The following is a 24,586-nucleotide window of genomic DNA, read 5'->3' as shown; positions in this document are numbered from 1 at the left end:
TTTGGTCGGAGCTATCGCGGCCACGAATGGTGGAGGCAGGCTGCTCTGCCGGTGGTCACTGGCTCTTCGGGGAAGATTCCGAACAGTGTCAGCTGGGAGGCACAAGACGGCCATCATGCCATCCGGCGTAGATCGGACAATACCAAAATAAAATAAAATCATGTGACCCCAATTTAGTCTTCAGTCAACTCACGTGTGACCACTCTTGTACCTTGCTGTTGATCTCGTAGGGTATTTCTTCAGATCAGAGATATGTGTCATTCTTAACATTATGCGTTTTCTGCATCTTCAACCACACCGTCTTCCGACTCACCGCAGCTGCTCCAACAAGGGAAGCATACACCAGAAGGGAGCTATAGTCCCCACTCAACAACTCCATGCATCGAATGTGCATGCCCGACACGGACATCCACAACAACTGCAGGGCCATCGACAAGTCAGCACATGATGCTCACTCCTATGGTGGCGGCCAAATAGGTTGTACCCTCATCTTACTTGTGTGCAACATTTATGGCTTTGTTATTCATCTAAGCATGGAAAATAGGTTATCACATTTCACTGTATATTCATGCTGATCTCTTACGAGTCTTGTTCAGGAGTTAACATTGTTCCATAGTTCAACTGAGAGACTTGTTCTTTAGGTAACGTTGTTCCATAATTATCATCCATCAGCCAATGCTATCCCACAGGCTGGTGACTATAGTATTATACCACTTCTAGTATTACCCATGTTGTTCTTTAATACTTTTGTGTATCACTAGTTAATCTCGAGTACAAACGATACATATTCTGTAGCTTTCATTTGTGTTCTCCCTTTAGTTTTTGAGACCTGTTGCTGCTAGTTAACCCTAGTCCTACTATTTATGTCGTCTCCTACAGGCACTCATTACAAAAATCTAACTACTAGTTGGCTTCCATGCATGTCAGATATAATTGCACACACTGATTTATCCACAAGAACCTCACGGAGCAATGTAATGGCCAACAAACTTGACGTCAATGATACCCAATATGATCGAACATGTAAAGGCAGTTCTTCAGAAGACTTGCAGAAAGACGATGAATCATATTCACCCCACAAGGTCCTTGCTCTAACTTGGCTCGTGATATGGGTACAACATGCATATAATGTCATGGAGTGCATCTACTCTGTTGCAATGCCTTGTTCTTAGCCTGCTAATCATGCATGTAAATATGTCATGCCTTCCTGTTTTTCAGTACCTATTCCATTCATGATAACATGTTTTCAAATAGTACTGTCATTCTACTCTATCGCAATGCCATCTGCTTAGTTTCGACATCATGCTTCTGAATATCTTATGCATTGTTATTCATCAGTATGTACTTTATCTATCTACCATACCATGTTCTTTCTTTACATTGAAATGATGTTCTAGTGGTCTGTTGCAATGCCATCTTACACGCATATTTTGCCTTAGTGTTTTCTGTATGTATTTCGCTAGCATACAGTTTTACATTCAAGTAGTGTTTTTTTACACTGTTGCATGTCGTATCCCTAGCTCTTACATCATACTCCCTCCGTCCGGATTACATGTCGCAGAAATTGATAAAAATGGATGTATCTAGAACTAAAATACGCCTAGACCCATCCATTTATTTCTGGATGGAGGGAATACATGTCAATATGTCATGCCTTTCTATTCCTCAGTACCTATTCCATCTCTGATGTAGCATGTTTTATAATTGAAGCACCATTCTTCTATGTAAGGCATGCAAGGGGAAGACGGCTATGTTAGAATCTGAAGGGTTACAAACCAGGTCTTTGCAAAAGATCCAAACGCCAGGAAATAGTAAACCAACTCCAGTTTTCATAGGTACTGCTCCAGCATAGACAAACCCAACTCATACTGATAATAAGCAGATTCCTGTGGCCAAAGAACTAGTCCGCTCCAGTCCAGCAAAAATATGTCAACTCCATTCTAAGAAGCGTGTGCGTATCTTCGCATCATGAAATTTTATAGCATTCTAATCACATTTTCTACATGTTTCTTACCCATCTCTCTTTTAGAAAATAAGGTTAAACGATAGAAGACTTTCTGCACTGGGATCATATTCGAGGAAATTATCTTGCGGGAATTCTCTGTGCTCCAATGCTGATGTAAGTACCTGTTGTATATCACTATATTTTTACATCAGCATGTACTTTGTTAATCGGCGTGAATCCAACCTTTATCTGATATGAATTTAGTTGCAGCAAACTGTAGGGGTTGTTTGGTTCTCAGCCACAGTTTGCTAAGCCAAAACTTGGCAGCCACAGTTTAGTTGGCATGTGTTTGGTTTTTGGCACACTTTGGCTTGCCAATCTTTATTGCCCCTATGGCCCACTTGTCATAGAGACAAATTTTTTGCCGAAGTTTGGCATCCAATTTCTCAGTCACACTTGTGTGGCTTGCCATACTTGTGTGGCTAGCCACACTTTGGCTTGGCCACACTAGTCTCCAACCAAACCGACCCTAAAGGCGACAATGTTGATTTTTGTAAGGAAAACTGCATGGTTGTTTTGCATACTGAGCTGCATGAGTGTACTATCTCATATCTTACACATTACTGAATTGTAGTGCTCCTCTGGTTGCCCATTCATTCATTGTGTCAATGTTGCTTTCGTATTACCTTACCTGGCTGATGATAGCTATGCCATATTGTGTTAATTTGGTGTAGGCTGGTGTGGTCTGGTTGCCCAAACGTTCGTTGTGTCAATGTTGCTTTCCTATTATCTGACCTGACCAATGATAGCAATTCCATTGTTTTAATTTGGTGCAGGCAGCTGAAGATAAGAAGAAAAACTCTGAAAATAGCAAGGCAACCCCATTGTTTCTTCCCAATAAATCTAAGATAAGAAGACAAACTCTGAAAATAGCAAGGCAACCCCATTGTTTCTTCCCAATAAATCTAGGCCAGGTAATATGGCAATAACTCTTGATTAATCTGTTCGGTTCCCCTCCTAATTTATGTTATGATGCAATGGTCGAGACACTCTCCACTATCAATAATACAAGCCTGCCAAAATCGCCATCTGAATCTGTTTGGTTTCCTCTGTTTCGAATGCAACGGAAAAATGTATGTTTGTGAACCAATTAATGGCTGAAGCAATGATGGAAATGGTGGAGGAATTAGAGGTGCACATGTGTGCACAACAACAACTGATCAATGTTTTCAGAGACAGTGTAGCAAAGCAGCAAGAACTTTCCCACATGCTTATGGGCGTCATCTGTGCTAAGGTTGCAGATTGTGACATTCTAGATCGTTAGGTTCTGTTCATTTATTTGCACTGGCATCAATCTTTGATTGCCCAATGGATGTAATTTCCTGTAATATATGCTGGATGTGCAACGTTTTTCCCTGTATGCCGTACATTTGCTTAGCGCGCCTCGCATTCCAGCTAAATGGTCGCTAGGAAGCTAAAAAAACAGTGAAATTATTAGTTAGCACGAACAGTCGTGGGCCCTATATGAAGGAAGCAGCCCACTGGCCTTAATGAGCTTCTCTAATGGGCTCGCAGGGCCAAAATTCTCATAGGCCTTTGATTGATCGGTTTTGGTCCTGTGCATAATTACTCGTCGTAATGGGCTCAAATTATCTAATTGGGCCTACCGACATGTTCGAACTTTAGCGGGGCCATTAAGTTAATGGGCGGTTACCTCCTAGATCGTTAACAGGCCGACATCAAAGCGGGCAATAGGTGGGCCCATTTGATTTCACGGGCCGTTAACAGGCCGATACTAAGGTCAGGCTACATATGGCCGAACTATACTGTGGGCCTTTAGCGAGCCGAAAGAGACAGCGGGCTCGTACTGGACCATGAAGAGCATGGGCCGCTAAGAGGCTGAAAGTTAGGTCGTATTGTATATGGCCCAACTGTGTGGTGGGCCTTAAGCAGGCCGAAAGAGAAATCGGGCTTGTATTGGACCATGAAGAGCATGGGCCGTCAAAAGGCCAAAACGCAGGTCCGACTACAAATGGCCCAACTCATTTATGGGCTGTCAATAGACTGAAAGACACACCGGGCTGGAAATTGGCCCAACACTTAAATGGGTTGCTAAAAGGCCAAAAGATGTACATCCTGAAAATTGGCCCATCCCTTGAATGGGCCGTTAACAGGACAAAACCACATCGAGCCGATATTGATCCCAAATACATAGCGGGCTGTTAATGGGATTGAACTGATGATGGGCTGCAATGGTGTCAAATCATTAACGGGCCGTTGACGGGCCGAATTGGCACATCACGTATGGGTCGTGGGTTTAAATGGACGTGACACAAGTAGGCCTTATATGGGCCGGCCTGCTAATTTTTACTGGGCCGACCTTTTTCACCGGAATGGGCCACTGTTGGGCCGTGCCATGTGTTGACCTATCATAGGCGCCTCCTGTCCAATGAGTGGATGACATATGTCCCAACAATGAGCCAACACGTGTTTCCTCCGGCCAATGAGAATTTTACACGTGGAAAATCCCCATTGGTCTGGGCTGTTAACGGGTTACCGGATCCGAAACCGGACCCGATAGCTTACCGACGACCCGTTACGGTGGATGCCACGCGTCGGTTACCCTTGACGAAAGCACTTCTGTGACGCGCCATTTATCGTCATGGAAGTGGACACTTCTGTGATGATAATTTTGGTAATGTCATGGAACACTTCTACGACAGCACAGGTATGACTATCTTGATTCTGTCATAAAATCATCATGGATGTAGATGCATGGCAGAAAACGTGACCTACTGTGACAACACGTGTCATCACGGAAGTGTATTTTTTTGTAGTGTTTGTACTTCAGGTCACAGTTAGGATTGAGGGAGGGTGTTAGGCTGTATTTTGTATAGAGCTTCTATGTATAGCCATATTGTATTTGTGTACAATATGTACCCTTATATATACAAAGAGCCACACCCGCATCAGGGTGTCGAGCAGTTTCCCAAACACTAGTGTTTTACACACGGCGCTAGGCTCGGGCACGAGCTCGGAGAACAAGCGCCGCGGCGGTGAAGCGAGGCAGTGAATGCGGCTGCGGGCTCGCAGGGCACAGCAGCAGCAGCAGAGCAGGGTCGCGGCCCAGGCGGACGTGCGTACACGAGGGCGTGGCCTAGGCCGGCCAGAGGGGGGAGCACGACCACAGCGCCGCGAGCGCGTACGGGGCGAACTCGGTGCATCTGCGGTTGGGCTTTAGCCAAGGCGGGCGTGAGCGCGGGGAGCGAGCTACGGGGCTAGCTAGCATACGTAGAGGAGGCCAGGGGAGAGAGGGAAGAGGGAGGGGCTCCCCGCGAGCCATAGGAGATGGTAGGGGGCTCGGGGGGGGGGGCTCGGGATGGCCGGAGACGACGACGGCGACCGACGGTGTAGAGGAGGAAGACGGGCCGGGGCGGCATTGTAGTGGACCCCGGCTCTAGCTCGTCGGCATAGAGGAAGTAGGGGACGGCGCTGGTCCTTCTGGGCACGGCAGAGCAAGGTGGCCGGTGACGAGGCTTTCGGTGAGGTGGGATCTGTCGAGGGGAGAGCGTGGGAGGGAAGAAGAGGGCGAGTGGAATGGCAGGGCGAGTGGGAGGGGAGCCCGAGGAAACGGATAGTTGTCTCCCTTATCCCCTCGCCGGCGCTGCCGGCGAGGTGGTCGGCGGTGACCACGGCGTGCGGTCGGCTGAGCAGTGGAAGACGGCTGAGGGGGTGGGGCTGGGCTGGCACTGTGCTGCGGCTGGGCCATGGCACAGTGCCACCTTTCTTTTTCTTTTCTTTTCTTTTTTATTTCTTTTTCTTTTTAATCTTTTCTGGTTTTTCTTTCTAGTTTTAATTTATTTTAGTTTTATAAAATATAAGCCTAGTCCCTAAATTAATATTATTAATTATGCCACTGCCAAAAATAATTTGGCACCTTAATTAAATAGTTTCATTTGTTTATTATTTGAAAAGTATATAATAATTGTTTTAGCCCCTATTTTATTCATTTAAGGGCATTTAAATACTTTATAAAATGTGGGTTTCGACATAACAAATGTCGATGGATTGTTTGCAACACTTTGAACATTTTAGTTTGCATGTTTGGGAAATTTGAATTTTTACTTTACTTTTGGATTTGAATATGAATAGTGATTTGGATCAAGTGACGATTCGCAACAGTAATGTGACGACATGGCAACATCAACATGGGGTTACTATAGCTTAATTATTCGGGCGTTACAGCCGAAGAAGAAGAGCTTCACTACCTCAACTTCTTCGTTGAGGTACTCACGCCGGACGCAGATTTCTTCACCTCCGCCGCCACCCTAGACGTCTTTCGTCGCCAAGTTAGGGCACAGAAGATCTAAGCTGGCGATTTCTCTCGCCAAGTTAGGGTAATTAAATGCTTATTTACTGCCCCGCTTTGATCTTCACTCTACTAAAAAATCTTCAAGTGTTGTTTTTACCACTCTTTCAAATCTTCAGCACTTCTTTTTGGCCAGTCTTGTGTATTTAATCAATGTTATGCTAAGTAATTAGATTCCTCAATTGTGCAAATTTCTCAATCTGTACAACTCTGGAACTTAAGTCAAGAACACTAGATGAAATTCTTCAAGACGATAAGGGTCAATTTCCTCAACTAGTTTATTTTGAAAATCTCTGAGAACGCATGTGACTCTTCCCTATTTCCTCGCAACTATACTCTGTTCACAGGTACAAATGTCTGCCAACAAATCTCTAGGTTCTATCAAATTAATTCATTTGCAGCGCAGCTTGAGGAAAAAAAAAAATTCAAACTTCATCAGAGTCCTCACAAGTTCAAAAACCTGAGTTGAAGAGAATGGCTGAAGGAAAGAGGCCACAGTAAGGTGGCAAAAGGAAAGAAGAATAGACAACTTTTGAGATCCCTAACGACTTATATGCAGGGTACTGCACGCCTGATGAAAATGTTCATGGCCCAGAAACTGACAAACAGCGCAAAACTCGTATGCAGAAAATCAAGAGATACTAGACGTATGAATGGAGAGCTTACAGATATGTCAACATGCCGATCCCTCAAGTATCAGAAGGGGTGAAGATTTCCCCAAAGAATGGGCAAAGCGTGAAGCGGGCGAAACAGGCAAAGAAAGCCATTGATGAATTCAACATGGCTGCAAAAGCTTGAACTGAAGCTGGTGCAAGTGGGAGTGGCAGTGCAAGCGCTCCCAAGAAGGCCATGCAAAATAAGCCTGCACACAAGCTAAAGTCGTATGCCTCAAAGCCCTCAGAGGCCCAGCCAGCTGCTTCAAAATCATCAGCACCTAAGATTTCAAAATCTTCAGTGCCTCCTACTGCATCAAGTTCTTCAATGGCCGCAACTAGAACTTCAACACCGATCGTGCTCACATCTTGCCAGCGCACCGAGGGCTTCCCAACAGCCTCAATTGCTGCATCAAGTGCCTTAGCTAGTGGGCAACCAACTTCTTCTACACCTTGGGGTAGCAAAAGGTCACTGGAGGCCGTGGAGCTACGCCAAGTCCCAAGAGCAAGGCTATAGTGCCTCAGGTTGATGAACATGGGCTAGCTGATGAGGATGAACTTGCCGAGTTCCTCAGAAGGAAACAAGAACAAGTTGCCATTGCAAAGAACTCTTCTGTTCCATTACTGTTGAACTCGAAGTTACTGCTTGACTTTATTGAAATCTGGTGCACCAACCCAGAAACACCTCTTGATGATTTTAATCTGCCTCCTGGACCAAGCCACATGATTTCCTCATTCATCTTGAATGAGAAGCACAAGATAGCACAGGCAATACTTCTGAAGAAACAACAGATCCAGAAAGAGAAGTAACTGAAGAAAAATATGGTGTCTATAACCCCTCAGCAGCTTTTGCAATTGCAATCTGAAATTCATCAGTTGTCTGGAGAATATGAGAGACAAGCCGATCATTGATGTGGCGTGAAAGAGAGATTCATCACTGCCTCCACTAAGGTAGTTGATGACCACAACAAGAGAGAAGCCGCCAAGTTTGGCATAGTACCACCATCAAGTTCCTCAGCTCCACCACCAATGACTCGGGCCAGTGAGACTGCGCCTTCATGTACTCAACAGACTGCCGGGGAACCTAAAGAAGTTGTGCCTGAAGAAAGTGAAAGAGCAACTATTAATGTTGCTTCTGAAGAAATCCGTGGGCGACTACGAGTGTCGTGTCTGAAGAATCTGCCAAGGTGACTGCATTAGTCACACCTGATGAAACTGCTCCAACCAGTTCCTCAACAGCAGCTCCAACAACGACTTCATCTTTGAAGCTTATTATCCTTCCTTCTGCATCAAAAGTGAAGAAGACAAAGGTTGCTGAGTGCGAAGCTAAGAAGCGAAAGGCTTCAGGTCCTCCTGTGCCTGAATCCCCGAATAAATTGAAGATGACAACATTGTCTTCAATTGTCATTCCCATTGATGCAATTCGAATCTCATCAGCGCCCCCATCTCGCAATTTTGAAAATCTTCAAATGTTCCTTATGGGGTGATTACCAAATCCCTCAGGCTGATGAAGAAGAAGAAGATACCCATTCTGCTGCTACCACAGAGAAAATGGATGAAGAGATTGAGGTTGATGCTGATGTATCAATGCATCATGAAATAATACAGACTCCTCCGCAAGAATCTATGGGTGAAGAAAATGGAGAGTAAGTAGATATTGATGGTGAGATAACTCCTTCAATCCATAAGGAATATTGGGAAGCATCTCACCCAAATTCGCCCCTCAGTACTCCCCTCACAAGAGAGCCTCGGTCGCCTGCGCACACTGAAGAAATACACACTGGCTCTGAAGGACAACCTTTGCTGCATAGTATTCCTGAAGAAATTCCAGCTGCAGCAGCTGATGATATTGCTCATGATGATCCTGATGTTGATGCCATCAATACGTCTCCGCCTTGTGCAGATTCAATTCCCTCAGCACACACTGATACAGTTCCAACTACCATAGCTGAGGAAGTTGCTCGAGCTCTTGCCGTGAGCGATCCAAATGATTCAACCGGGTGTCCATGAGGAGTGCTTGATGTCAGAACCAAAAGGCAAAATCTTCAACCAGTTCTCGTGATGCCTAAGATTGGCTGTCGGTGCAACAAACCCTGGGTCTATTGCCCAGACTATGCACAGGCACATGAATAGGATTGAGGCACCAACCCAAGTCGAAGCACAAGAGATCAAGAGATTCGAAGGACCATCATGCAGATCAACGGGACCAGAGTCAAGACAGAGAAGCAAGATACCACCAAGAGAAGTGCGTCCCTTGCCGGGCAGGCGAGCTCGGCAAGGGGCAAGGCCACCCCCAGAAGAAGGCGCCCAAGATGTCCCGATAGGGCTTGCCGGGACTCGCGAGGGCAAAACCACCTCACCCAACCACTCCGCCATGACCCACGTCGTCAATCAGTGCGGTGTCAAGCCGCAAAGTTACTTAGTGGCAGCCATTCGCCACATGGCATCTTTTCTTCTACAGAAGATGCCTACAGACGACATCCGTCCTACGACGTGTTAAGCAAGCAGATGCGAAGCTGGCAAGATAGCCCGGCAAGGCTTGCCGGGCAACCAACGATGTGATGTTAAGTGGTGCATTTAATGCACCCTGTCAGCCTGCAGAGTTAGGTATGATAGCACTGTTTGCTATCTTATCAGTGCACAATGACTACTTTTCCATTGTGGTAACACCTTAATCTATAAAAGGAGGCCCATGGAAACCATAGAGAGGGTTAGAAGGTTGGACAACTCACACCCACGCGCGCGTAGCCACTACCACCCTTGCCGGGCAAGTGTACTACGCTCCACCACCACTCTTCTACCATCAATCCACCAAAGCAGGAGTAGGGTTTTACGCCTCACGGCGGCCAGAACCTGGGTAAAATTGCCTGCATGATCTCTATCGTGCTGCCCCACGCTCGTCTGCTCTTTGTGCAATGCGACGTCCCCCTGTCGAACCAGCAAGGGGCCCTCTAGTCCCATAGGTGGCTGTGGTTTCCCACGACATCTTTGGTGCGCCAGGTAGGGGGATCGCTTGCGGGAACCTGAAGGCGTGTGCAGCGCGTCATCTTCATCACCGTCTTCATCTTCGACAACGCCATCGGCCATGGTGCCCAAGAAGAAGGCCGGTGCTTCGGCTCATCCGTCCACCTCGAAGGCTCCACCGCCCGCGGCCTCTAATGCTGAGGGGGATGCGGAGGCATGCGAGGACGTGGATGCCGCTTGGGATGTGGTCGGAGCAGGCGGCACCGTCATCGCTTCCCCCACGAACAACATCAGCAGCGCCTTAATGGCCTCGCTCCACAAGGTACGGGTGAAGAGTTTACTCCATCCGCGCCCCGTACTCCCACCAACGGGCACAGCCGCAGCAACGGCGCTCGTACTGGGGCGAATCGCCGCCCTCCGACCGCCCCCACCACGAGAGTGACCGCCGCGCGTGCGCCTCCCCCGGGACGGGTCGACCAAGCCGCTGCGCCCTACGGAGCCGCTGGCCCTCGAGCACTTTCGCCGCACCACCCTGCCATCCAGGCGGCCGCTCCGCAACAGCAGGGGCATGGTGTTGCCGCCGCTGGCACCATCAGGAGCCGAGTGACGGTGCGATCTACTTCATCATCACCCATGCCAAGCACAGCCACGGAGGCCATGGTGCGGGCTCAGCTGCTGTTGAGGTTTCTGCCAGCAGGAGAGCAGATGGATGAATGGCGTGCCACTATCCAAAGTCTGCTCGGTTTCACCGAGGCTGAAGGGCCACGGCGAGCTGGCCCGCCACTGCCTCCCCAAGCGACAACGACGGCTCGTGCTGCTGGTCGTACGGACGGAGCCACCCCCACGGTGCAGTCCCCACCACGGCAGCCAGCGCGAGCGCAGCAGAATCAAGACCCATACGACGTCTTGATGGCCTCTTCTGACCATTGAGCACGTCCAGGCCGACGGAGAGCCCCGGAGGATAGGCGGGTGGGAGACGTGCGCGTCGCCATCGAGCAGCGCCGCGACTACCACTGTCTTATTGATGGGCGCGATGGCCTTGACGTCGACGAGCCTGCGCTCGGTGTTGGCGGGTGCCTACCTTTCGAGGTTGGGTGCCCTGCCTTCACTCGTGAGCTGCGGCAAGTCCGTTGGCCGTCCATTCGCATGTTCAAGCCAGAGATACCCGAGAAGTACGATGGGAGACTGAACCCAGTAGAGTTTCTGAGCATCTACACCATCGCTGTTCCGGCTGCCGGGGGAAGAGATGAGAAAGTGTTTGCCAACTACTTCCCTTTTGCCCTCAAGTCCAATGTGAGGTCTTGGCTGATGCACCTGCCGGAGAACTCCATTTCGTCGTGGGCTGACCTATGCCATGAGTTCATTGGCGCCTTCGCTGGCGGGCATCAAGAGCCAGGCTGACCCAGCGACTTGCAGCTTCTCCAACAGAAGGAAGGACAAACCCTCCTTAAGTATTTACAGAGATTTAGCAAAGTCCATTGAAACATCCCAAATATCCATCTGGCAGATGTGATAGCTGCCTTCCAGTCCAATGTGCGCAACCACCGGATTCGTTCCAAGATGAACGTGTGGTTGCCCAAGACTGTGAAGGAGCTCTACACCTTGGTGGATAAGTGTGTTCGGATGGAGGAGGGAAGGAAGTTGCTCGGAGAGGAGGATTGCACCAATATTGATTCAGAGGATGATGATGAATCAACTAGTCACAAGAAGTGCAAGAAGCCCAGTAAGAAGCGGAAGGATAAGGCAGTGATGACTGTTGAAGGATCGGGTACACCTAGTACCGGCAAGAAGGCCAAAGCTAAGGTCCCCGGCAAGGAAGCTACCGTATGCGCTGACTGCCGAGAGGCCGCGACTGGCAAGAAGGCTGGGAAAGGTGGTGGGCCATATTGCAAGATCCATCGGACCAAAGGCCACGACCTTCAACAATGCTACCAGGTTGAGCAGCTTGTCAAGAGACAAAGAGCAGAGTATGAGAAGCGTGACAAGGTAAAGGGTCAGAATGTTGCTAGCGGTAAGGGCCGAGGCGGTGAAGTAAATCGCCCCGGCAAACCCTTCCGGAACCAAGGAAAGCACACCAGAGGTCGAGAGAAGGAAACCTGTGATCAAGAGAGTGATGGTGGGGATGAAGAGGAAAGCAGTGAGCAGGAGTTTTAGAAGGCCACTAACGCCATGTGCATTGACGGGGGTGCATCTTTTCACACCTCTCACCGCCAGCTCGAGCGGTGGGCACGAGAAGTCAATGCCGTGGAACCAGTGCCAGAGGCCCGGAAGCCGCTCAAATGGTCATGCACGCCCATCATCTTTGACGAAGAGGATCAGCCTAATCGTACTACTGCGGTAGGGTGTTTTACATTGTTGGTCTCTCCAACAATTCGCAACCTCAAGGTCACAAAGATGTTGGTGGACGGCGGGGCCGGGTTGAATCTGATTTCCCCGGCACTTATCAACAAACTTCAGATAGCAAAGGAAGAGTTGAAGGTTACCGGCACGTTTCAAGGAATCAATCCCGGCAGGAGGCATCCTAAGGGAAAGGTCACGTTGCCGATAACGTTTGGGGGAGAGCTAAACTACCGAACTAAGAAGATTGTGTTTGATGTGGTTGACCTCCCCCTACTGTACAATGGGATCTTTGGACGCCTGGCCCTGGCTAAATTCATAGCGGCATCCCACTATGCCTACAACACCTTGAATATGCCTGGGCGAATGGGAGTCCTTACCTTCCCATCAGACGAGAAGGATGCAATCATTTGCATGGACAAGATGTACCGGGACGCAGTCGCGGCAGAGGCAGCGGCAGCAGTGGTTCCCGCCAAGGAGGACAGAGGAAAGAAGAAGGGTAACAAGGACACTAGCAAGGAATTCGGGAAGCGTACCTCTTCGGAGCGCACTGCGCCTGTTGATGACTTGCCGGAGAGCTCCAACAGCAAGAGATCCAAGGTCGCTGCACCCCAAGTAAAGAAGGTCCCGGCAGGGCTGGCTGGCGTTGATGGTACTTTCACTATCAGTGCCACCCTTGATGACAAATAGGAAAGCACACTCGTTGCCTTCCTACGGGCAAATATCGATGAATTTGCCTGCCAACCATCTGATATCCCCGGTGTTCCCAGGGAGGTAATCGAGCACCACCTTGCTGTCTGCCACATGCCCGACCTGTCAAGCAGAAAGTCCGGAAGCAGGCCTTGGAGAGGCAGCAATTCATTGCGGAAGATATCAAGAAACTTGAACCAGCTTGTTTGGTCAGAGCTGTGTTGCATCCCACATGGTTGGCAAATCCAGTCGTAGTCCGGAAGGCTAACGGGAAGTGGAAACTTTGCATAGATTTCACAGATCTCAACAAAGCTTGCCCGAAGGACCCGTTCCCCTTGCCGCGTATCGATCAGATTATGGATTCCACTTCAGGTTGTGATTTGCTCTCCTTTCTGGATGCATATTCTGGGTACCACCAAATCTTCATGTCCAAGGAAGACGAAGAGAAGACATCATTCATCACTCGATGTGGTACGTATTGTTTTATCTGCATGCCATTTGGATTAAAGAGTGCCGAGTCCACTTTTGCAAGGGCAGTCCAGATTGGTTTTGAGCCACAACTACATAGAAACATTGAAGCTTATATGGAGGATATTGTGGTCAAGACCAAGGATAGAGCCACCTTTATTCAGGATTTGGAGGAGACATTTGCTAATCTATGCAAGATAAACTTGAAGCTCAACCCAGAGAAGTGTGTGTTTGGCATTCCCTCCGGCAAGATGCTTGGGTTCTTCGTGTCCCATCGCTGGATCGAAGCCAACCCCGACAAGATTAAAGCTATCGAGTAGATCCAAGCGCCGAGGACAGTCAAGGATGTGAGGCGTCTGACAGGGTGCGTTGCCGCGCTAAGCAGATTTATTTCCATGTCTGCCGAGCGCGCCCTGCCGTTCTTCAAAATCTTGAAGAAGGCAGGGCCCATGAAGTGGACTCCGGAAGCAGATGCACACTACTAGGGAAAACCTTATACACAGAGGTATAGCAGTAGCGCTGGTCAAAACTAAGCGCTACTGCTACTTAGTAGTAGCGCTTGTCACAAAAGCACGCTAAAACTATAGTTGTAGCAGTAGCGCGTTTGCCAAAAAAGCGCTACTACGATAATTCCCACACTGTTGCTGGTAGTCTAGGAATAGTAGTAGCGAGCCTGAGGGAAACACGCTATTGCTAAGTGCCTTGTAGCAACGCGTTTCTGTTGTAGAGCGCTACTGCTAAGAAAAAGAAAATAAGTACAAAAGTAAATAGAAAAGTAAATGAAAATGAAAGAAATAGAAAAAGGAGAAATGAAAAAAATAAAAAGAAAATAAAAAGAAAAATAGTGGAGAAAGGCATAGCAGTAGCGCTTGTTCTCACAAAGCGCTATAGCTACATTAGCAGTAGCGTGTTTTCCGTTCCCGCGCTATAGCTAAGTTCCTTAGATAAAAGAAAAATAAAAAGGAAAATAAATAGCTACTTCCTGTAGTAGTAGCGTGTTTTGGCCGGAAGCGCTATAGCTAACTTAGCAGTAGCGCGTTTTTCCTACCAGCGCTATTGCTAGTTTGACTTAACCGTGCGCGGGCTCAAAATTTTTGCTAAGTCCTTTCCCCCCTCTCCCCCTATTCCCCCAACTCTTCCAACTCCTTTGTCACCGCCGTCGATCGCGCACGCCCTCGACCTCACCGCCGCCGCTCGAGGCCGCCCTTGACCTCACCGCCGCCGCCCGAGGCCGCCCTCGACATCATCCGGTAATAGCCCTACATGCTGTTTGTGGCTAGGTCTCATTATCATCATGAGGGAGTCGCCGTAAATCGGCTCTTTGTGTCTAGCCCTAGAGATTGTCTCTTCTTGCTTGTCCCTCACTGGGGTGCCCTGCCCCTCCTTACATATGTTGAAGGGGCGGTTTACATGACTAGTCCTACTTGGATTAGGATTAATCTTTTATAAGTGGAGTCCTAGTCTTGCTTCCTTTGTAGGAGAATATTCCTTATGTCTTCCTCTTAAACCGGCCCACCATAACATGAGCCGGCCTTTCATGAACCGCTCGTTGGGCCACCGAGTCTTGTCGCTCCTCTGAGCCGCCTGCCGGATTACCAATGAATCGTAAACCGCCAGGTCCAAGCGGGTTGCCAGTGAATCGCCAAACTCCAGCCGGGTCATACATCCGGCGGTTTATACCGCGGGGTATATCCCTGACAAAGCGTGAAGACTTTTGTTTTCGTAGTTTCATTTTCTCTTTCTTGAGTCATAGGAAAGACCCTACTGTTAAAGGGGGTCGAGGTAAAACTAAGGAAAAGTTTCCAAGTGATGCTCATCTCAAAATCCTACACCTACCAATCCTTTCGAGTGAAGCCATTGGAAATCTCATACAGTTCAGTCAATTTCTTCAGTGATAGAGATGAAGATCTTCTGGTCTCTGAGGAATTTGTTCTGACTGAGGAGTTAGGAATTCGCCAGTGCGGATTGCTTACAAGTGAGGAACATGATAGCCCTGAGGGATTTGTTACTCAAATTTGCGACCGTTGTTGTGCTATGCGCCAGCTGTCCCAAAATATCTACCCACCTAACGGTCATATCATTGAAGGGCATTTATGTCTTATCATGTCGGGCTGCTCCCTAGGCTATAAATAGCCGCCCCCTACAACCACTAGCTGGTTGGCTGCTCCGAGAGAAACTGACACTTGTCATTGAGAGCATCCCATCCTCCGAGGACTTTGAGCGAAAATCATCAAGCGAGGAAAACCCAAACCCAAACACCTACAAACCCAAAGTGATTGAGCATCACTGAAGAGATTATTCCTGTGTGGATCCGACGCTTGTTACCTTTGAGGATTGTGCATCCCCCAAACGGTTAGGTGTCATGGTCTAGAGCATCCAAGAGGAAATTGTGGATCTTCGAGTGACCGAGTCTGTGAAGGTTTGCAAGTCACCTGAAGACATACCACAAGTGATTGGGCGAGGTCTGTGTGACCTTAGCTCAAGGAGAATATGGTGAGGACTATGTGTCCTCAGGTTTAAATACCTACTCACTCCAACTAGACGTACGACTGTCACAGCAGTTGGAACTGGTCTACCAAATCACTGTCTTCACCGAGCTACTGGTTCTATTTCCTCAACCCTTTCATTTACTCATTTCCGTATTGAAGTACTCATTACTGTTTGAAGACTTTGACTGAAGACTTTCTCAATTTACTCAATTCTATTTCTTCAGTCAGTTTGTCTTCAGCCTGCTTATCCTGTGTTTACGCTACTTGTACTCTGTGCTTGTTTTAATTTCATCATGATGACTGTGCTACTGCTCTGTTATGCTTGGATCTGAGTACTTATTCTGCTGCTAAGTAGTTCATTGCTTAGGAATTTCCTCACCCTGAAATTCCTCACTGACGAATTTGTAAAAATCGCCTATTCACCCCCTCTAGTCGATATAATGCACTTTCAATTGGTATCAGAGCAAGGTACTCCCTTGTTCTGTGTGATTTTGGTCTAACCACATGGAGTTTTAGTTATGTCGATTGCAGGCATAATCAAGGTCTCTGCTGGATGTCCTACCTTCGATGGGACGGACTACCCCTACTGGAAGAATAAGATTCGAATGCATCTTGAGGCAATTGTCAACGATCTCTGGTACGTTCTGGAAAATGGCACTCCCTCCGTCACTCCTACCATTAACGGTGTTGATGTGAAGAGATTCAAGCAACTCAACTCCCAAACGAAGAATATCATTTGTGGCCATCTGAGCAAAGGGCAGTATGGCAGAGCGAGTGCTTTGGAGACAGCTAAGCTTATCTGGGATAGGCTATCCAAGGTCAATGAAGGAGTCTCAACACAGCGTGACTCTCAAGTTGACGTTCTTCGCAATCTCTTCGACCGCTTCAAAAGACTCGACAATGAAAATGTTCAGCAAACCTTCGATTGCCTCACTGACATCTCAAATGAGCTTCAAGCACTTGGTGCCACTGACATCACCGACCATGAGGTGGTGAAGAAATTGATGAGATCGCTTGATTCATCATTTGACACTCTTGCACTGATGATTCAAGAACATGGAGACTACAAGTCACTTGATCCCGCTGATACCCTCGAGAGGCTAAACACTCATGAGTTCCAACTTGCTGAGAAGAGAGACCTCTATGGACCAAGCTATGGCAGATCACGCGCTCTGAAGGCCAAGGCAGTCTCTGAATCTGAAGGTGAGGATTCTCGTAGCAGCCTTGGTGATCCTGAAGTATAGAGCCAAGAGCTAGCAATGCTCGTGAGGAAATTCTAGAAGTTCTCAAGGCGTGGTTGCTTTGGTAAATCCTCAAGAGGTGATGACATGAGATCAGATTCCTCATCCCGCGACTACGAGAAGAGAACTTGCCTCAAATGCAAGAAACCTGGTCACTACATTACTGATTTGAAGGAAATATGCCCTAGAGGCAATAATAAAGTTGTTATTTATATTTCCTTATATCATGATAACTATTTATTATTCATGATAGAATTGTATTAACCGAAAACTTAGTACATGTGTGAATACATAGACAAACATAGTGTCACTAGGATGCCTCTACTTGACTAGCTGGTTAATCAAAGATGGTTAAGTTTCCTAGCCATAGACATGAGTTGTCATTTGATGAACGGGATCACATCATTAGAGAATGATGTGATTGACTTGACCCATCCGTTAACTTAGCACTATGACCGTTTAGTTTATTGTTATTGCTTTCTTCATGACTTATACATGTTCCTATGACTATGAGATTATGTAACTCCCGAATACCGGAGGAACACTTAGTGTGCTATCAAACATCACAACGTAACTGGGTGATTATAAAGATGCTCTACAGGTGTCTCCGATGGTGTTTGTTGAGTTGGCATAGATCGAGATTAGGATTTGTCACTCCGATTGTCGGACAGGTATCTCTGGGCCCTCTCGGTAATGCACATCATTATAAGCCTTGCAAGCAATGTGACTAATGAGTTAGTTGCGGGATGATGCATTATGGAACGAGTAAAGAGACTTGCCGGTAACGAGATTGAACTAGGTATGATGATACCGATGATCGAATCTCGGGCAAGTAACATACTGATGACAAAGGGAACAACATATGTTGTTATGCGGTTTGACCGATAAAGATCTTCGTATAATATGTAGGAACCAATATGAGCATCCAGGTTCCGTTATTGGTTATTGACCGAAGATGAGTCTTGGTCATGTCTACATAGTTCTCGAACCCGTAGGGTCTGCACGCTTAACGTTCGATGACGATCAGTATTATGAGTTTATGTGTTTTGATGTACCAAGGTAGTTTGGAGTCCTGGATGAGATCACGGACATGACAAGGAGTCTCGAAATGGTCGAGACATTAAGATTGATATATTGGATGACTATATGCGGACATTGGAATGGTTCCGAGGTGTATCGGGTATTTAACGGAGTACCGGGGGGTTACCGGAACCCCCCGGGGGGTTAATGGGCCTTCATGGGCTTTAGTGGAAGAGAGGAGGAGGCGGCCAAGTGGAGGGGCGCGCCCCCCCAAGCCCAATCCGAATTGGGAGGGGGCCCGGCCCCCCTTTCCTTCTCTCCCTCTTCCCTTTCCTTCCCCTCCTAGTTGGACTAGGAAAGGGGGAACCTACTCCTACTTGGAGTAGGATTCCCCCCTTGGGGCGCACCCCATGAGGCCGGCCGGCCCCCTCGTCCACTGCTTTATATACGGGGGAGGGGGCACCCCATAGACACACAAGTTGATTTCTTAGCCGTGTGCGGTGCCCCCCTCCACAGATTTCCACCTCGGTCGTATTGTCATAGTGCTTAGGCGAAGCCCTGCGTCGGTAACTTCATCATCACTGTCAACAGGCCGTCGTGCTGACGAAACTCTCCCTCGGCCTCAGCTGGATCTAGAGTTCGAGGGATGTCACCGAGCTGAACGTGTGCAGATCGCGGAGATGCCGTGCGTTTGGTACTTGATCGGTTGGATCGCGAAGACGTTCGACTACATCAACCGCGTTACTTGACGCTTCCGCTTTCGGTCTACTAGGGTACGTGGACACACTCTCCCTGCTCGTTGCTATGCTTCTCCTAGATAGATCTTACGTGATCGTAGGATTTTTTTAAATACTACATTCCCAAACAGTGGCATCCGAGCCAGGTCTATGCGTAGATGTTATATGCACGAGTAGAACACAAAAAGTTGTGGGCGATAATAGTCATACTGCTTACCAGCATGTCATACTTTGATTCGGCGGTATTGTTGGATGAAGCGACACAAACCGACATTAAATGACCGCGTTCATGAGACTGGTTCTACCGCCGTGCTTTGCACACAGGTGGCTAGTGGGTGTCTATTTCTCCAACTTTAGTTGAATCGAGTGTGACTACGCCCGGTCCTTGTTGAAGGTTAAAACAACAAACTTGATGAAAAATCTTTGTGGTTTTTGATGCGTTGGTAAGAACGATTCTTGCTAGAAGCGCGCAGCCACGTAAAACTTGCAACAACAAAGTAGAGGACATCTAACTTGTTTTTGCAGGGCTTGCTGTGATGTGATATGGTCAAGACGTGATGATATATAATTTATTGTATTAGATGATCATGTTTTGTAACAGTTATTGGCAACTGGCAAGAGCCATATGGTTGTTGCTTTATTGTATGAAATGCAATCACCATGTAATTGCTTTATTTTATCACTAAGCGGTAGAGATAGTCGTAGAAGCAATAGTTGGCGAGACGACAACGATGCTTCGATGAAGATCAAGGTGTCAAGTCGGTGACGATGGTGACCATGACGGTGCTTTGGAGATGGAGCTCAAAGGCACAAGATGATGATGGCCATATCATATCACTTATATTGATTGCATGTGATGTTTATCCTTTATGCATCTTATTTTTCTTAGTACGGCGGTAGCATTACAAGATGGTCTCTCACTAAATTTCAAGGTACAAGTGTTCTCCCTGAGTATGCACCGTCGCTACAGTTCGTCGTGCTGAGACACCACGTGATGATCGGGTGTGATAAGCTCTACGTTCACATACAATGGGTGCAAGCCAGTTTTGCACGTGCAGAATACTCGGGTTAAACTTGACGAGCCTAGCATATGCAGATATGGCCTCGGAACACTGAGACCGAAAGGTCGAGCGTGAATCATATAGTAGATATGATCAACATAGTGATGTTCACCATTCAAAACTACTCCATCTCACGTGATGATCGGACATGGTTTAGTTGATATGGATCATGTGATCACTTAGATGGTTAGAGGGATGTCTATCTAAGTGGGAGTTCTTAAGTAATATGATTAATTGAACTTTAATTTATCATGAACTTAGTACCTGAAAGTATTTTGCATGTCTATGTTGTTGTAGATAAATGGCCCGTGCTACTGTTCCATTGAATTTTAATGCATTCCTAGAGAAAGCTAAGTTGAAAGATGATGGTAGCAACTACACGGATTGGGTCCATAACTTGAGGATTATCCTCATTGCCGCACAGAAGAATCACGTCCTGGAAGCACCTCTAGGTGCCAAACCCACTTCAGGAGCAACACCAGATGTAATGAACATCTGGCAGAGCGAAGCTGATGACTACTCGATAGTTTAGTGTGCCATGCTTTACGTCTTAGAACCGGGACTTCAACGACGTTTTGAACGTCATGGAGCATATGAGATGTTCCAGGAGTTGAAGTTAATATTTCAAGAAAATGCCCTGATTGAGAGATATGAAGTCTCCAATAAGTTCTACAGCTGCAAAATGGAGGAGAATAGTTCTGTTAGTGAGCATATACTCAGAATGTCTTGGTGCCACAATCACTTGACTTAGCTGGGAGGTTCTGGTTGATAGTGTCATTGACAGAGTTCTTCAATCACTGCCACCAAGCTACAAGAGCTTCGTGATGAACTATAATATGCAAGGGATGGATAAGACAATTCCCGAGCTCTTTGGAATGCTAAAGGCTGCGGAGGTAGAAATCAAGAAGGAGCATCAAGTGTTGATGGTCAACAAGACCACTAGTTTCAAGAAAAAGGGTAAAGGGAAGAAGGGGAACTTCAAGAAGAACGGCAAGCAAGTTGTTGCTCAAGTGAAGAAGCCCACGTCTGGACCTAAGCCTGAAACTGAGTGCTTCTACTCCAAAGGGACTGGTCACTGGAAGTGGAACTGCCCCAAGTATTTGGCGGAAAAGAAGGATGGCAAAGTTAAAGGTATATTTGATATACATGTTATTGATGTGTACCTTACTAATGCTCGCAGTAGCGCCTGGGTATTTGATACTGGTTCTGTTGCTAATATTTGCAACTCGAAACAGGGGCTACGGATTAAGCGAAGATTGGCTAAGGACGAGGTGACGATACGCGTGGGAAATGGTTCCAAAGTCGATGTGATCGTCGTCGGCACGCTACCTCTGCATCTACCTTCGGGATTAGTTTTAGACCTGAATAATTGTTATTTGGTTCCAGCGTTAAGCATGAACATTATATCTGGATCTTGTTTGATGCGAGACGGTAATTCATTTAAATAAGAGAATAATGGTTGTTCTATTTATATGAGTAATATCTTTTATGGTCATGCACCCTTGATGAGTGGTGTATTTTTACTAAATCTTGATAGTAGTGATACACATATTCATAGTATTGAAGCCAAAAGATATAAGTTTAATAATGATAGTGCAACTTATTTGTGGCACTGCCATTTAGGTCTTATTGGTGTAAAGCGCATGAAGAAACTCCATGCTGATGGGCTTTTGGAATCACTTGATGCTTGCGAACCATGCCTCATGGGCAAGACGACTAAGACTCGTTCTCCAAAACAATGGAGTGAGCAACAAACTTGTTGGAAATAATACATACTGATGTATGCGGTCCGATGAGTGTTGATGCTCACGGCGGATATTGTTATTTTCTAACCTTCACAGATGATTTGAGCAGATATGGGTATATCTACTTGATGAAACATAAGTCTGAAACATTTGAAAAGTTCAAAGAATTTCAGAGTGAAGTGGAAAATCATCGTAACAAGAAAAAAAGTTTCTATGATCTGATCGTGGAGGAGAATATTTGAGTTACGAGTTTAGTCTTCATTTGAAACAATGCGGAATAGTTTCGCAACTCATGCCACCCGGAACACCACAGCGTAATGGTCTGCCCGAACGTCGTAATCGTACTTTATTAGATATGGTGCGATCTATGATGTCTCTTACTGATTTACCGCTATTGTTTTGGGGTTATGCTTTAGAGACGGCTGCATTCACGTTAAATAGGGCACCATCTAAATCCGTTGAGACGACACCATATGAACTATGGTTTGGCAAGAAACCCAAGTTGTCATTTCTTAAAGTTTGGGGCTGTGATGCTTATGTGAAAAAGCTTCAACCTGGTAAGCTCAAACCCAAATCGGAGAAATGTGTCTTCATAGGATACCCAAAGGAGACTGTTGGGTACACCTTCTATCACAGATCCGAAGGTAAGATATTCGTTGCTAAGAATGGATCCTTTCTAGAGAAGGAGTTTCTCTTGAAAGAAGTGAGTGGGAGGAAAGTAGAACTTGATGAGGTAACTGTACCTGCTCCCTTATTGAAAAGTAGTTCATCACAGAAATCAGTTCCAGTGATTCCTACGCCAGTAAGTGAGGAAGCTAATGATGATGATCATGAAATTTCTGATCAAGTTACTACTGAACCTCGTAGGTCAACCAGAGTAAGATCCGCACCAGAGTGGTACGGTAATCATGTTCTGGAGGTCATGTTACTTGACCATGACGAACCTACAAACTATGAGGAAGCGATGAAGAGCCCAGATTGCGCGAAATGGCTTGAGGCCATGAAATCTGAGATGGGATCCATGTATGAGAACAAAGTGTGGACTTTGGTTAACTTGCCCGATGATCGGCAAGCCATAGAGAATAAATGGATCTTCAAGAAGAAGACTGACGCTGATGGTAATATTACTGTCTACAAAGCTCGACTTGTTGGGAAAGGTTTTTGACAAGTTCAAGGAGTTGACTACGATGAGACTTTCTCACCCATAGCGATGCTTAAGTCTAGCCGAATCATGTTAGCAATTGCCGCATTTTATGATTATGAAATTTGGCAAATGGATGTCAAAACTGCATTCCTTAATGGATATCTTAAAGAAGAGTTGTATATGATGCAACCAGAAGGTTTTGTCGATCCAAAAGGTGCTAACAAAGTGTGCAAGCTCCAGCGATCCATTTATGGACTGGTGCAAGCCTCTCAGAGTTGGAATATACTGTAACGCCCATGATGCGGCTATATCTCCCACGTGTCGAGGCACGACTTAGAGGCATAACCGCATAGTGGTTTTGTCGCAAGAAGGGTCATCTTCACACAATCCCATGTAATGAGCAAGAATGGGATAAAGAGTTGGCTTACAATCGCCACTTCACACAATACATAAATATAATTCATACATCATCCAAAATACAAACATATAGACCGACTACGGTCAAGATCCAAATGAAAATAAGATAACCCCAAATGCTAGATCCCCGATCGTCCCAACTGGGCTCCACTACTGATCATCAGGAAAAGACACATAGTAAAGACCACGTTCCTCATCGAACTCCCACTTGAGATCGATCCCATCATCTGCACTGGCATCGTCGGCACCTGCAACTGTTTTGGTAGAATCTGTGAGTCACGAGGACTCAGCAATCTCACACCCGCGAGATCAAGACTATTTAAGCTTATAGGAAAGGATGGTGTAATGAGGTGGAGCTGCAGCGGCAATAAGCATATATGGTGGCTATCATACGCAAAAGAGAGCGAGAAGAGAAGCAACGGAACGGTCGTCATCTAGCAATGACCAAGAAGTGATCCTGAACTCCTACTTACGTCATACATAACTCAGACCGTGTTCACTTCCCGGACTCCGCCGAGAAGAGACCATCACGGCTACACACACAGTTGATGTATTTTAATTGGGTCAAGTGACAAGTTCTCTACAACCGGATATTAACAAATTCCCATCTGCCTCATAACCGCGGGCACGACTTTCGAAAGATAATACCCTGCAGGGGTGTCCCAACTTAGCCCATCATAAGCTCTCACGGTCAACGAAGGATAAACCTTCTCCCGGAAAGACCCGATCAGTCTCGGAATCCCGGTTTACAAGACATTTCGACAATGGTAAAACAAGACCAGCAAAGCCGCCCGAATGTGCCGACAAATCCCGATAGGAGCTGCACATATCTCGTTCTCAGGGCACACTGGATGAGACATCCTATGAGTAAAACCAGACCTCGAGTTTCCAGGAGGGGGCCCCGCAGTCTACTCAGTTCGGACCAACACACGAAGGAGCACTGGCCCGGGGGGGGGGTTAAAATAAGATGACCCTCGGGCTCGCGAAAACCCGGGGGAAAGGCTTAGGTGGCAAATGGTAAAACCAAGGTTGGGGCTTGCTGGAGGAGTTTTATTCAAGGCGAACTGTCAAGGGGGTCCCATAAATCACCCAACCGTGTAAGGAACGCAAAATCAAGGAACATAATACCGGTAAGACAGAAGCTAGGGCGGCAAGAGTGGAACAAAACACCAGGCAAAAGGCCGAGCCTTCCACCCTTTACCAAATATATAGATGCATTAATATAATAAGAGATATTGTGATATCCCAACATATCCATGTTCCGACATGGAACAAGCTTCAACTTCACCTGCAACTAGCAACGCTA

Source organism: Triticum aestivum, chromosome 2D (assembly GCF_018294505.1).
Source record: "Triticum aestivum cultivar Chinese Spring chromosome 2D, IWGSC CS RefSeq v2.1, whole genome shotgun sequence".
Taxonomy (NCBI): Eukaryota; Viridiplantae; Streptophyta; class Magnoliopsida; order Poales; family Poaceae; genus Triticum; species Triticum aestivum.
Note: the sequence above shows the minus strand (reverse complement) of the source record.